Genomic DNA, 16,071 nt, shown 5'->3' on the forward strand with positions numbered 1-16,071 from the left:
TTACAGAATTCGGATAGAGAACAACCGCCAACATGAGTAACTTGGAAGTAGATCGATAGAGAAGCAGCTAAAATCGCTTAATAAAGGTAAGGTCTCCGGTTCAGACTATTGCGCTTAAGAAAACGCTACATGTCGCTACACGCGAAAGATATGAACATATTTTACTGTACTGCGTACTGCTTAAGGAGAGGAACGGTTCGGAGACGACGATTGTCATAATCAACATTCTTGAGATCGACCGGCCTGCCAGCTGTCCCGACCTCAACCCAATGAAACATTTCCAGGATTGGTCAGAGCGTCGACTTCGCTGCAGACCGCAGCGTCCAACGTCGCTACTTTCTTTGGTTTCGGCTCTCGAAGAAGGATGTGCTACCCCATTCAGACGCCTCACTGAAAGTGTCCCCAGCATAGGTTAAGGGTGGACGTATCCTGCATTAATGTCCGCTTGTACACTACTGGCCATTGAAATTTCTACACCAAGAAGAAATGCAGATAAACGGGTATTCATTGGACGAATATACACTCCTGGAAATGGAAAAAAGAACACATTGACACCGGTGTGTCAGACCCACCATACTTGCTCCGGACACTGCGAGAGGGCTGTACAAGCAATGATCACACGCACGGCACAGCGGACACACCAGGGACCGCGGTGTTGGCCGTCGAATGGCGCTAGCTGCGCAGCATTTGTGCACCGCCGCCGTCAGTGTCAGCCAGTTTGCCGTGGCATACGGAGCTCCATCGCAGTCTTTAACACTGGTAGCATGCCGCGACAGCGTGGACGTGAACCGTATGTGCAGTTGACTGACTTTGAGCGAGGGCGTATAGTGGGCATGCGGGAGGCCGGGTGGACGTACCGCCGAATTGCTCAACACGTGGGGCGTGAGGTCTCCACAGTACATCGATGTTGTCGCCAGTGGTCGGCGGAAGGTGCACGTGCCCGTCGACCTGGGACCGGATCGCAGCGACGCACGGATGCACGCCAAGACCGTAGGATCCTACGCAGTGCCGTAGGGGACCGCACCGCCACTTCCCAGCAAATTAGGGACACTGTTGCTCCTGGGGTATCGGCGAGGACCATTCGCAACCGTCTCCATGAAGCTGGGCTACGGTCCCGCACACCGTTAGGCCGTCTTCCGCTCACGCCCCAACATCGTGCAGCCCGCCTCCAGTGGTGTCGCGACAGGCGTGAATGGAGGGACGAATGGAGACGTGTCGTCTTCAGCGATGAGAGTCGCTTCTGCCTTGGTGCCAATGATGGTCGTATGCGTGTTTGGCGCCGTGCAGGTGAGCGCCACAATCAGGACTGCATATGACCGAGGCACACAGGGCCAACACCCAGCATCATGGTGTGGGGAGCGATCTCCTACACTGGCCGTACACCACTGGTGATCGTCGAGGGGACACTGAATAGTGCACGGTACATCCAAACCGTCATCGAACCCATCGTTCTACCATTCCTAGACCGGCAAGGGAACTTGCTGTTCCAACAGGACAATGCACGTCCGCATGTATCCCGTGCCACCCAACGTGCTCTAGAAGGTGTAAGTCAACTACCCTGGCCAGCAAGATCTCCGGATCTGTCCCCCATTGAGCATGTTTGGGACTGGATGAAGCGTCGTCTCACGCGGTCTGCACGTCCAGCACGAACGCTGGTCCAACTGAGGCGCCAGGTGGAAATGGCATGGCAAGCCGTTCCACAGGACTACATCCAGCATCTCTACGATCGTCTCCATGGGAGAATAGCAGCCTGCATTGCTGCGAAAGGTGGATATACACTGTACTAGTGCCGACATTGTGCATGCTCTGTTGCCTGTGTCTATGTGCCTGTGGTTCTGTCAGTGTGACCATGTGATGTATCTGACCCCAGGAATGTGTTAATAAAGTTTCCCCTTCCTGGGACAATGAATTCACGGTGTTCTTATTTCAATTTCCAGGAGTGTATTATGCTAGAACTGACATGTGATTACATTTTCACGCAATTTGGGCGCATAGATCCTGAGAAATCAGCACCCAGAACAACCACCTCTGGCCGTAATAACGGCCTTGATACTCCTGGGCATTGAGTCAAACAGAGCTTGGATGGCGTGTGCACGTACAGCTGCCCATGCAGCTTCAACACGATACCACACTTCATCAAGTGTAATGACTGGCGTATTGTGACGAGCCAGTTGCTCGGCGACCATTGACCAGACGTTTTCAATTGGTGAGAGATGTGGAGAATGTGCTGGCCAGGGCAGCAGTCGAACATTTTCTGTATTCAGAAAGGCCTGTACAGGACCAGCATCTACATCTACATCTACATCCATACTCCGCAAGCCATCTGACGGTGTGTGGCGGAGGGTACCTTCAGTACCTGCAACATGCGGTCGTGCATTATCCTGCTGAAATGTAGGGTTTCGCAGGGATCGAATGAAGGAAAGAGCCACGAGTCGTAATACATCTGAAATGTAACGTCCACTGTTCAAAGTGCCGTCAGTGCGAGCAATAGGTGAACGAGACGTGTAACCAATGACACCCCATACCATCACGCCGGGTGATACGCCAGTATCGCGATGACGAATACACTCTTCCAATGTGCGTTCACCGCGATGTCGCCAAACACGGATGCGACCATCATGATGCTGTAAACAGATCCTGGATTCATCCGAAAAAATGACGTTTTGCCATTCGTGCCCCAGGTTCGTCGTTGAGTACACCATCGCAGGCGCTCCTCTCTACGATGCAGCGCCAAGGGTAACCGCAGCCATGGTCTCGAGCTGATAGTCCATGCTGCTGCAAACGTCGTCGAACTGTTCGTGCAGATGACTGTTGTCTTGCAAACGTCCCCATGTGTTGACTCAGGGATCGAGACGTGGCTGCACGATCCGTTACAGCCATGCGGATAAGGTGCCTGTCATCTCGACTGCTAGTGATACGAGGCCGTCGGGATACAGCACGGCGTTCCGTATTACCCTCCTGAACCCACTGATTCCATATTCTGTTAACAGTCATTGGATCTCGACCAACGCGAGCAGAAATGTCGCGATACGAGAAACTGCAATCGCGATACGCTACAATCCGACCTTTATCAAAGTCGGAAACGTGATGGTACGCATTTCTCCTCCTTACACGAGGCATCACAACAACGTTTCACCAGGCAAGGTCGGTCAACTGCTGTTTGTGTATGAGAAATCGGTTGGAAACTTTCATGTCAGCACGTTGTAGGTGTCGCCACCGGCGCCAACCTTGTGTGAATGCTCTGAAAAGCTAATCATTTGCATATCACTGCATCTTCTTCCTGTCTGTTAAATTTCGCGTCTGTAGCACGTCATCTTCGTGGTGTAGCAATTTTAATGGCCAGTAGTGTAGTTTTCTGGATACTTTTCATCAAATATAGTCTGACATTGACCCATTGAGCCACCAAGTTACAATCAGTCGACACCAGCATATGCAGAAGTGACGAAGTTCATGCGCTCTAGGTGTGGTTGCTCGCACACAAGTACCCTGTGGAAACTTTCATCACCAGTTTTTGGCAGCAAAAAGATAAGAACTGGTAGCTGTAACATTTCGGGCATAGTCACTATCTTTACCAAACATTACACAGCAAACGTTAGCACGCAATGTGGAATAATACTCCTCTTTTCGAGGGCTTACCAATGCCACTAAAAATTTTACTATTTCACTCTAAAACCAAGGTTGTTCCATCATCTTGGTAGATAATGAAATGAAGTTATTACTGTAGCTGATTATGTCTGTGCGTCAAGACCTGGATTAAATTACAAGCTTTCTCACAATTCCTCATGGAATACACAACGTTCTTGAGATAAGGTGAAATTATTAGCCAAGATCGCTTCTATACAACTTATATTGTCGACTACCGGCTTCGGTAAGCATGGTTACCATCTTCAGATCTCGATTAAAGGTTTCTACATGTCTCCTATAGCAGGTACAAAAGTACGCTTTCTCGAACATGAGAGGTACGTGAGAGTCGAGGTGAACGATGCATCGGCAAGTCAAGGTTAAAACCACAATATACGGAGTAATTCACCGAATTCTCGTGCCCCTTACCACACACTACTGTGTACATCATTGCAGCCAGGGCACCGCTAGACCGGCTGAAATGATGTTCACAGTAGTGTGTGGTAAGGGGCACGAGAATTCGGTGAATTACTCTTTATAACGTGGTTTTAACCTTGACTTACCGATTCATCGTTCATTCCGCCCATCACATACCTGACAAGGGTTTAGAAAGAATACTTGTACATCTGGTATAGGAGGCATTTCATAATCTTTTATCGAGACCAGGAGATGGTAACTATGCATACCGAAACCGGTAATCGATAATAAAGGTTGAAGAAGTTCAGCTTCTCTCAAGTAACTAACACAGATCGCCCCTTGCCACTCAAGATGAGTAAACTAATACATAATGTTTGTGGTGATCCGACGATGGAATGGAGAAGTGAGCCACTTCTGCTCCCTCGGTGATAATTGAGAGGAGCAGGCTATCTGTTGTTTCTCTCCCCTCCCCTCCTTTTAATTTCCATAAAAGTCCACAGCGTCACAGCACAAGCACTCGACGCAATCATTAGCACCACACAAATGCTCTCGATTAAAAAAACTCAGTCGAAAGTAGTATCTTACGTTAACATCTTAATATTTCCTACAAATACCGGTGAAAACTTGTCACTACGTCTGTACTGAAATTAGTAACTTAGCATGAAGTTGGCCAAATAGCGTTGAAGCATATGACAGAAAGAACCCACTTTATCCCAGAGAGAGGTGAAGATGTTGTTAATTGGATTCTATTTAGGTGAGATGTGTGCTCAGTTTTTCACTTCACTGGACACACGCAGGCTTGGGCCGTAGCTGCATACTCGTCAACCGAAGGCCGCCCACTGTTGCTGGAATTTGTAGCCGCTCGTGGCAGGCTTACTTGCGAGAGTGCTTCCGCATCGGTCCTGTCACCATCGATTACGTTAGAGATAGAGTACTGTCTTGGGTCGTTTGAAACGTCCGTGGTGTTGTTGAAGGAACCATTAGTGTATTTTAGAAAAATACCTGCGAAGGCAGTAAAAGGGTTTAATCATTCCCTTCCGAAATACACCAGTGTCTTAATCACAGAGTTGTTTCCTCTTCGTTATCCAAGTTTTCTTGGCAATGTAAGAGAAACCTCGCAGTGCAGTTAGCCTGCACCCCCTCCCATTCCACATACGTTTACGAAATATTTCTTTGCAAACATTAGCAAGTGATGCGTCACAATACTCTTCTTTTCAAGGACTTCATAATATCACAAAGTAGTTTGCGACTTCTCTCTAAAACCACAGATGTCCCTTCATATCGGTAGATAAGGAAATGAAGTTACTAACGACGCAGTAAAATACTCTCTGTTCTTGGTGCCGTCCCTTACCGTGCATTTCATTTCAATATCTCGTAACGTTCATGATGGGTCAGGGTCGCCCACGTTTCGATGGACGTCCTGTATATATTACAACTACGTTTGAACACTGTCGGCCTTCTGTCTAACAGGAGAAAATTTGATAAAGGAGTTCTCATAAACAAAATCAGGTGTTATATAAAAAGAATGACAAATTCGCGCCCTTCTATAGTTTCCATGGGACATGCCGTTTCTTCGTGAGATACACTTTAGCCGAAAATCTTGCTCAAAAAGAGAAATTACCAATCAGATTTATTGGAATTGCTTTACGAACATCGACACTTTCCTCAACGGTCTGTGAGAAGAAAATTGGAAAGGAATGTTACACTCAGCGTCATAAAAAGAGCTGCTCCCAAAAGTACCTGAACGAACCACTGGAGAATGGGTGGGTATGTTGCATACCATCAGCTATACCAATGATTACTATCCAAGGTCCGGCTGGGCAGTCGGGGAGCGTGTGTGGGGCCGTGACGTCGGGCCCCTCGGTAGCTCTAAGAGCGCCCCAAGCAGCCGTGCCGGCGACTACGACAGCGGTTAGCGTAACTAGAGCATCACCTGAACGCGCACTACGACCAGGCGACAGCATTTTCCGCAGCTAGATGAGTCCGAGAGGGGACGTATGGTGGGGCTGCACCAAGTTGTGTGGCCACATCGCCGTATTGCGCGCCACACCGGCCGTACAGACACTACTATTGGCTGGATAGAGGATGGCATGTAAGTATGACACGTGGGATCTGGGCATCCGTCAAGCATCACAAAGAGGGAGCATCGGCGGATTGTTCACCACGCACGAGCTGGTCCAACGGCAACGATAGGGACCCTTCAGCGTGCAATCCTGCTTTCTCTGCAACCCCCCGTAAGTGTTAGAACCGTCGGCAGGCGACTGCATGACGCAAGGCTCGCCACACGCCGACCGTTACGGCACACGCCACTTCCACCCCCTCAACGTCACACACGACTCTCCTGGTGTCGGCAACGACGGACATGGGACCCTGCAGACTGGCAGTAGGTCATCTTTCGAACAGGTGTTGCTTCTGTCTCGGAGGTGACAGCCACAAGGGCCGTGCCTGCATAAAGAGTGGTTCGTGGTCTCCATACCGCCAACTGGTGTGATGGTGTTGGGAGCGCTATATTAAGTTGCCCGTTCACCGTTAGTGTTTCCAACGGGCTATTAGACAGCTGCACGTTACATGGATGGTCCTGCAAACGGTAGCTCTGCTGTTCACGAGGACACACGCCCATGCTCTCAGGTCAGCTCTCTTCCTCATACCGCTGCCACCTCCCTAGAATTCGCTGCAGTTGTGGATACTCTGCCGTGGACAGCGGCATCGCCCGATTTCTCCCCGATAGAGAATGTGTGGCGTGCCACGGAATGTGCGATGATGCGACGGTGTTTGGTTTCTGGGGCGCTCAACTGCGCGGTCATCCGCGCCCGTACAAGTCCCAATTTTTTTCACACCAATTTTTTACGCAATCCAATACGAATGATAATGATGATGACAACACAAACACTCAGTCCCCAGGCAGAGAAAATCCCCAACCCGGTGGAAATCGAACCCGGGACCCCGTGATCCAGGGGAAGCAACGCTAGCCACTAGACCACGAGCTGCGGGCAGTGTGTCATGAGGATTCCAGCTCCACCCACCAGTTTGTGGGATATGCACGCTCAGGTGCAAGTGGCACGGATGGAGTATCACAGGACATCATCTGAGACTTGTAAAACTCTATGCCGTGACGTCCAGCCGCTTGTATTCATAATCGTAGGGGCTCGACACCATAGTAACATGTACATTTTGTGGGCGTCTCGTGCAACACATGTTCGTCCTTCACAGTTGAAAGTGGAACCACATCATATGTGTTGTACCACCTCTGTGCCTGCCAACAATGATAGCAATTCGCCTTGTTCTTCTGGGTGCACCCATTTTTATGACGATGAATGTATATCGCGATAGGTTTTGAATATTTGAGGTTTGAACTTATTATATACCTTTACAACTCAACTGACCTTACTGCAAACAGTAAAATTTTGATACACAACGAGTGACAGATCGCACTGAACTTGCAGATTGTTTGGTAAGTATCGAAAAAATGGATCCTTGTCACATTTGTACCTTTATGCGAAGATCAGAGTTTTCGAAGGCGAGTTTCAGTTCAACTGTCGCGAGATGTTCTTCGGTCACAAACGTTTCCAGAGCATCTAAAACGTTTGTACAGACGGTCTTTTGATAAAGTGTCAATGCAATGCATATGTAGACTATATCTGCAAATACGTGAAGGACTTATATTATTTACTTCTCACGTTGGTATATTCTGACGCTATATAGCTGTTTCTTTCCTTTTTACATGTAAGTGAACTATCCACTTAAATAAAGGGTTAGGATTTATCGACGTTTTCAGATTATATAGATGTAGTGTAAACTGGCGACGACATTTTTATGGCAAGTAGAGACCGTTTTAATCAGGGCACTGAACGACTTATATCGCATATACTGAGAATATTGCGGACGCTACTTTAGCTACAAAACATTCAGTATTCTTTACACAGAACTTGTTTCATTCGTAAATTAACGGTCTCATACTTTTGTTGAAATGAAGCCGAATCGTATTCAGATCTGAGTGATGTGGGCGTTCTGAAACAATTAAGCAGAATAAAAGTGTCCCTCGATTAAAAAACTACCTACAAAAATTTGTTTACTATTTGGAAAATACGTTTTTACTACGGTAGCTATTTGCGTGACTTAATCTCGATAAATTACCAGCAGACAGAACAATTCGCGGGTGTACTTCTGTTTCTCGGTGTTCAACGGGTACAAAATTTCTAATTATTCGTTCGTCAGCGCACCTGATGACAGCGATGGGGTTGGTCGCCAAAATGGACTGTCCGTTGAACACCGAGTGCCGGCAGTACACCTGCGCACGTTCGGCCAGCAACTACGCCGGGGATAGTAAGGGATCACAAATTACGAGATATTCATAGTGCAGTATGGCTGTGAATAACCGCCTCCCCAGGAAAGGTCACTATTGCACGCCTGTGCGGTGGCGCTCGACTCGGATGTAAGCCGTTTCGAGCCATGGTGGTGGTGGATGAAATTTTCACTGCTAGTATTTGGCCAGCAAGAGAAGTAGTGACATAACGTTCTTGATCATCAGACTTTACGCCAATACGCAGAATTAAATTCGAAATCTCTTGACAGTTTCTCACGAAATGAGGGCACGTGACACGGCTAATGGTTGTCCGCTCGTCGGATGTGGACTTTCAGCTCGACGACTCCCTCGGTGCTTCTCCAGAGCAATAAGCTATGGGTGGCACCGGGTTTCACCGTCTCCCTTCTCTCATCACGATCATACAACAAGAATATAACAGCACCACACTATACACGTATCCATTACACTCATCTACACACCAGAAATGCACATAAGACATACTTCGCACAGATTCATAAGGGAAAAGCCATTGCGCTGCTCGCGGAAGGAAACTCTTTACCACTAGGCGACTGAATCTACCTCTTGTGGTCTCTCAGCCAACAGTGCTATATGACTTTACTTTCAACATGATGAAAACGTTTTCACCATTATGAGGTACCATGTTAACAACAATATAATGATAAACTGTTTCAAATTGAGCTACGGAAAAAGTGGATACTTAGTAACAAAAGGGTTTTTCGGTTAAGTGCTGAACATATGGTATTCCACGTATACAGGGTGGTCATAAACAGTCTGAGAAGCTTGTAAGGGTGTTGCCAGGTAGATAGTGCTGAGAACTAACCGTAATGAAAAAAAAATCGATATGTTGCACCGGTCCCGAGTTAATTAACATTGAAGTAGCCAATCAGGTCGTTGCGAGCAAATTCAAGCGGTCCGTCAGATACAGTACAATTAGTGTCAGTTGCATGAGACTGCTCAGCCTCTGGCTCGGGTTCGATGCTCACTACGGTCCAATTTCCAATTTTTGTATCGCTCCCTTGATCGGTTTTAGGAAAACGAACGAAGTTCTCGTTTGGAGACATCGTCTCTGGCCGATCACTTGAATTTGCGCTCACAACGGCCTGATTTGCCAACTTCAATGCTAATTAACTCGGAAACGGCACAACGTATCGAATTTTTTCTTAATAATTATTTGTCAGCATAACCTACCCTGCGACACCCTTACATGCTTTTCAGACTGTTTCTGACTACCCTGTATAACACCATCATTCTATCATTTTCATTATTCACCTATTTTGATGGATTATCTACAACTGTCTTGTTTTATTATGGTTTGTCATAGTTCCTAAATAACAGTGGCTTTGGAGATACACACATAGTAGCTTGTAGCACCCACTTCCCCCCTGATGACAGCGGCAAGGCGACTGTAATTGATTGCTCGAGGCACCAAAGACGTTGGGGAGCCGTCAACTGCCGCCAGCAACTGACGCAGATTATTCTGACTTGATCTACGGCATCCACAACTCGTTATATAACGTCTAGACATTCCCAGTACGATTGCGGTTAGTGACTGGGAGGAGGAGGGGGGGGGGGGTTATTGGAGCAACATTAAGACACCCTAATTTCCGTAGAGAGTCCATCAAACTATTCTGACAAAGCACGGCAGCGATGGTGTGGTACACCGTTTGTTACTGTCACTGTCTCTGTCTCTCACTACTCAGAAAGTCAACTGTGATCATATTTAGAAATTAATATATGTAACAATATAAAAACTCCTACTAAAAAAGGTTTTGCGGTGACATGTCCTACGAGAAGCCCCTCTTGCCCCCTGCCCTCCAGCTGCTGGACCCGCGCCTGTGTCTTTTTGTCTTTCTGAAAGAAGAAGCGGAGGCACTTGGTCGGACAGCAGGTTCGTCCATGTGAGACGATGACAGATGCATCGCGTGATTGAACTCTCACTCTGTCATCGGCGTGTACCGACGTATATCGCTACCAGTCACTCCACATGACCTTTTTCCGTGCTTGGAGCGTGTTCTAGCGGCCATGCTAATTTCTGTATCCCTTGAGGCACTATGAACACAGTCACGGTTGCTCACTGTTTGGTACCGTCCAGCGTTGAATTAGCGAGTGATTTGTTGCGCTGTGTCTCGTCTATACACGACTCTCCTCATCACGGCATTGTTTCTTACGATCTGTTGAGTGTTGTGGTGGTGGTTTCGCCCGAATCGTACCTGTAGTACAGCCTTTTGGTGGCACGTAAGAAAGGCAGTACCTGAACTACCTCGAAGGCACTACTTCAGGCACCCATTATTTGGTCCCAGTAAAAGGCACTGCTGTCACGTGTCTTCCCTATTCTGCGTCCGTTGCCGAGGGGTCTCTCTCCAATATCGGTGTTTCTAATCCGATTATTTATGAGCACGTAATACAACGACATTTTATATTTCAGGTTTGTTATATTTTCTTATGTGAAAAATCCTAATTATTTAATTAGAAACAAGAGTTACATAATAGTCATGAAGCTACTGCTCTGCTACTGTACAAATAGTTGTTCCACCATTCACCCTAGGTCGAGGCACAGTTTTTCTCTAGGAAAGATACTACGTGCCCTACGGATGAATAAAAATGGCGCCGGCCGCGATGACCGAGCGGTTCTAGGCGCTTCAGTCCTGAGCGGCGCGACTGCTACGGTCGCAGGTTCGACTTCTGCCTCGGGCATGGATGTGTGTGATGTCCTTAGGTTAGTTAGGTTTAAGTAGTTCTAAGTTCTAGGGGACTGATGACCTCAGATGTTAAGTCCCATAGTGCTCAGAGCCATTTTTGAATAAAAATGGCAAGTAAGTTAACATTTCTTACATTCCTAATTAATTATTAATAACACGCGCTCCTAATTTCTTAACCTATTTAGATTCTGTCCACTGTCAGTAAAATGTAGTATCTCACACACAGATGTTTCATTTGATGAGTGGAAATAAAATCTCTGACCTATGCCTTTATGTAAAATTTTATATCGTTCGCAACCGGTTTTTAGTTCACATGTTCTTCATGAAGTTGTTACACGGTCTGTTGTATAATTTAGACCGGTTTCTCCAAGTCTCGGGTTGCTGGGCTTCTATTCGGAAGATTTCCACCAGTGGCTATCAGTGCGTAAGATTTTAACTCAGTTTATCATACTTTATTTTTCTAGTGCGTTGAACACGAATGCCAATATTGTTTGTATCGCAACAGATACGTCCCAAGTGACGTCTACAGAAAATTGATGACTTAAATTTAAAAAAAGTCATATCATAATTCTAAATAAGTGACTGAGGGATGTGGTGGTGTGGTGATCAACTGAACTCGTAAGTAGTAGCCCAGCGATAGTTGTCTGTGACTTCATTAAGTCGTTTCAGGTGATTGCCAGGTGATTCCATATATTAGGCAGTGTCCTCCTCAATAATCCTCCATCCGACAGATTGCTCTTCACCTCACGACGTGGCTGCCAATAAGACGTTAAATTCTGATCTTTCTTCCTTCCGGATGAAAGCGCATTTTGTTAGTCCTCAGAAATGGTCACCCGTCCGTGCACTCGAGCGAGTAACTCCACCGTCAGTTGACAAAAATTTTAGATTGGGAACTGAGCTATTGTGACACTTATCACTTAAATGAACAAATAAATAAACACACAAAGGATACTGCCAACTGATACGCAGCTTAGTGGACGGAAACCATTCTGTGAATCGCAGCAAGTGTGACAAAGAGAAAATGAGTCATGGAAAATAAACTAACTCGTACGATTTTAAACGACAAACATAAATAGTAAACACCAGATGAGATGGAGAAAATTACACGATGGAAAGAGGAAGTATAGTTTCAATTTGTACAAAATGGAAAAACCAGAGACAAAGATTTTAGAACTTAAATAACGCGGATCTAAATGGTGACAGACTGTACATATTGGTAAAGATGCGGCACCCGACACGAACTGCTGGCAGCGAGAGCGTGCCGGCGGAGCGAGCAGGCGGGACTCACCTCGCTGGTCGGCGTCCGGCGCTGCACTGCGCTGGCTCGCCTGCCGGCTGCTATCAGCGCTGCCCCCTCCAGACGGTCTGAGCGTCACGCCGCCTACAACGCACCCACCTCCTGCGGCGACAGCCACAACTGATACCAAAACTACACACACTAATACACTAATAGCATTTCTCGACCATTGGCTAATGCTCCTCTCGCGTGCGACAAACCGCTGACAGCTGGTTGCAATAGCAGTCGCTCGCTGTAAGGCTGGCTCTGAGCACTATGGGACTTAACATCTATGGTCATCAGTCCCCTAGAACTTAGAACTACTTAAACCTAACTAACCTAAGGACATCACACAACACCCAGCCATCACGAGGCAGAGAAAATCCCTGACCCCGCCGGGAATCGAACCCGGGAACCCGGGCGTGGGAAGCGAGAACGCTACCGCACGACCACGAGATGCGGGCTAAAGAAATGAAATGTTGTGTGACGAGGGCCTCCCGTCGGGTAGACCGCTCGCCTGGTGCAAGTCTTTCGATTTGACGCCACTTCGGCGACTTGCGCCTCGATGTGGATGAAATGATGATGATTAGGACAACACAACACCCACTTTCTGAGCGGAGAAAATTTCCGACCCAGCCGGGAATCGAACCCGGGCCCTTAGGATTGACAGTCTTTCGCGCTGACCACTCAGCTACCGGGGGCGGACATCGCTGTAAGGATGTCGTAATGAGGACCATCGACATCCTTCAGTTTTCACTACTATAAAATTAATTTTTTGAATAGACTGAAACTGAAAGAAACTTATTTTCTGCACACTCCGATAAAAACGAGTAAAAAATATTATTTTTCAATTGTTTGCTCGTTCTGTTACAATTTCGCGACTGAAATCGTGTTAGCATTATGTAAAAGACAATGGCTAGTCATACAGTTTTAAATGACATATTGGGGAAATAAAATTACATAATTAAATTTGATTGTTTTCAGATAAGTATCTGCGCTTCTCGTACACAGTGTGTTACATAAAGGTACGGCCAAACTTTCAGGAAACATTCCTCAAATGGCTCTGAGCACTATGCGACTTAACTTCTGAGGTCATCAGTCGCCTAGAACTTAGAACTACTTAAACCTAACTAACCTAAGGACACCACACACACCCATGCCCGAGGCAGGATTCGAATCTGCGACCGTAGCGGTCGCTCGGTTCCAGACTGTAGCGCCTAGAACCGCACGGGCACTCCGGCCGGCGAAACATTCCTCACACGCAAATAAAGAAAAGATGTTATGTGGACATGTGTCCGGAAACGCTTAATTTCCATGTTAGAGCTCATTTTAGTTTCGTCAGTATGTACTGTACTTCCTCGATTCACCGCCAGTTGGCCCGATTGAAGGAAGGTAATGTTGACTTCGGTGCTTGTGTTGACATGCGACTCATTGCTCTACACTACTAGCATCAAGCACATCAGTACGTAGCATCAACAGGTTAGTGTTCATCACGAACGTGGTTTTGCAGTCAGTGCAATGTTTACAAATGCGGAGTTGGCAGATGCCCATTTGATGTATGGATTAGCACGGGGCAATAGCCGTGGTGCGGTACGTTTGTATCGAGACAGATTTCCAGAACGAAGGTGTCCGGCCTGGAAGACGTTCGAAGCAATTGATCGGCGTCTTAGAGAGCACGGAACATTCCAGCCTATGACTCGCGACTGGGGAAGACCTAGAACGACGAGGACACCTGCAATGAACGAGGCAATTCTTCGTGCAGTTGACGATAACCCTAATGTCAGCGTCAGAGAAGTTGCTGCTGTACAAGGTAACGTTGACCACGTCACTGTATGGAGAGTGCTACGGGAGAACCAGTTGTTTCCGTACCATGTACAGCGTGTGCAGGCACTATCAGCAGCTGATTGGCCTCCACGGGTACACTTCTGCGAATGGTTCATCCAACAATGTGTCAATCCTCATTTCAGTGCAAATGTTCTCTTTACGGGTGGGGCTTCATTCCAACGTGATCAAATTGTAAATTTTCACAATCAACATGTGTGGGCTGACGAGAATCCGCGAGCAATTGTGCAATCACGTCATCAACAAAGATTTTCTGTGAACGTTTGGGCAGGCATTGTTGGTGATGTCTTGATTGGACCCCATGTTCTTCCACCTACGCTCAATGGAGCACGTTATCATGATTTCATACGGGATACTCTACCTGTGCTGCTAGAACATGTGCCTTTACAAGTACGACACAACATGTGGTTCATACACCATGGAGCTCCTGCACATTTCAGTCGAAGTGTTCGTACGCTTCTCAACAACAGATTCGGTGACCGATGGATTGGTAGAGGCGGACCAATTCCATGGCCTCCACGCTCTCCTGACCTCAACCCTCTTGACTTTCATTTATGGGGGCATTTGAAAGCTCTTGTCTACTCAACCCCGGTACTAAATGTAGAGACTCTTCGTGCTCGTATTGTGGACGGCTGTGATACAATACGCCATTCTCCAGGGCTGCATCAGTGCATCAGGGATTCCATGCGACGGAGGGTGGATGCATGTATCTTCGCTAGCGGAGGACATTTTGAACATTTCCTGTAACAAAGTGTTTGAAGTCACGCTGGTACGTTCTGTTGCTGTGTGTTTCCATTCCATGATTAATGTGATTTGAAGAGAAGTAATAAAATGAGCTCTAACATTTAAAGTAAGCGTTCCCGGACACATGTCCACGTAACATATTTTCTTTCTTTGTGTGTGAGGAATGTTTCCCGAAAGTTTGGCCGCACCTTTTTGTAACACCCTGTATACTGCAAGCCCCACGATATAGCACCGTAGCAACACGCTAGAGGGCCAAATCAAAATAGTGAAGTCCATTTCCATTTTTGCCTGTGGGCTGCGCAAATTTTTTGGCTCCTCTTTAGGCATGCTGCGGTACTGTGGTGTGTGTTTTTGTGTTCTATGTATATAAAAAAAGTCCATTGAATACAAAACGGCAGAAATTATCGGCAACAGCTGCGTGAAAACCGGGTCAGGGTGTGAAGTCAGAGAGACGAAGCGGGTCACTGATTCAGTAAATGCGAAATATCCGACGCTCACGCTGTATTCACCTATGTCCCATATGCTATGGATTGTTTATTTTGCGACACAGATTATGGACCGGACGGAATGTTCTAATCGTATCGGCAGCACCCGGATGCCAACTAAGAATGGAGGACCAATTTTACGAAGAAGTTAATTTCCTAAAGTCGCTCGTATTCGTATTTTGCAACTTGAAATTAAACTTTGCACGCTTTGGAACTAAGACTAAATGGTTCAAATGGCTCTGAGCACTATGCGACTTAACTTCTGAGGTCATCAGTCGCCTAGAACTTAGAAATAATTAAACCTAACTAACCGAAGGACATCACACACATCCATGCCCGAGGCAGGATTCGAACCTGCGACCGTAGCGGTCGCTCGGCTTCAGAGTGTAGTGCCTAGAACCGCACGGCCAGTCCGGCCGGCACTAAGACTAAAGCCACAAAATTAAATCTAAGAGTATATAGTTTTGTGGCGGCGTTCGTAGCGACAAACACTTCGCTGTAGAAACGGCTTACGAAATCACCACCACACTTTTAATAGCGGGCCGACCGGTCCGCTGGAACAGTGAACAGAAAGATGAAAACCCAAACACTCTGATTAAATAAAAGTCGGTACTCATCTTTATTAACGAAGATACAGAAACACAGTAGTGAACTCCGTGTCTA

The 16,071-nt window shown here is 46.9% G+C and overlaps 1 protein-coding gene across 1 annotated transcript in view; it reads right to left on the minus strand.

Moving 5' to 3' along the window:
* The window catches only part of LOC126185098 (facilitated trehalose transporter Tret1-like), a 359,029-nt gene extending 346,619 nt beyond the window's left edge, over positions 1-12,410 (minus strand). Inside the window, exon 1 of the mRNA XM_049927908.1 lies at positions 12,350-12,410. The gene's annotated coding sequence lies outside the window, so the exon portion shown is untranslated. The remainder of the gene's footprint in view (positions 1-12,349) is intronic.
* Positions 12,411-16,071: the final 3,661 nt, after the last annotated feature.

Source organism: Schistocerca cancellata, chromosome 4, assembly GCF_023864275.1.
Source record: "Schistocerca cancellata isolate TAMUIC-IGC-003103 chromosome 4, iqSchCanc2.1, whole genome shotgun sequence".
In the NCBI taxonomy this organism is placed as follows: domain Eukaryota; kingdom Metazoa; phylum Arthropoda; class Insecta; order Orthoptera; family Acrididae; genus Schistocerca; species Schistocerca cancellata.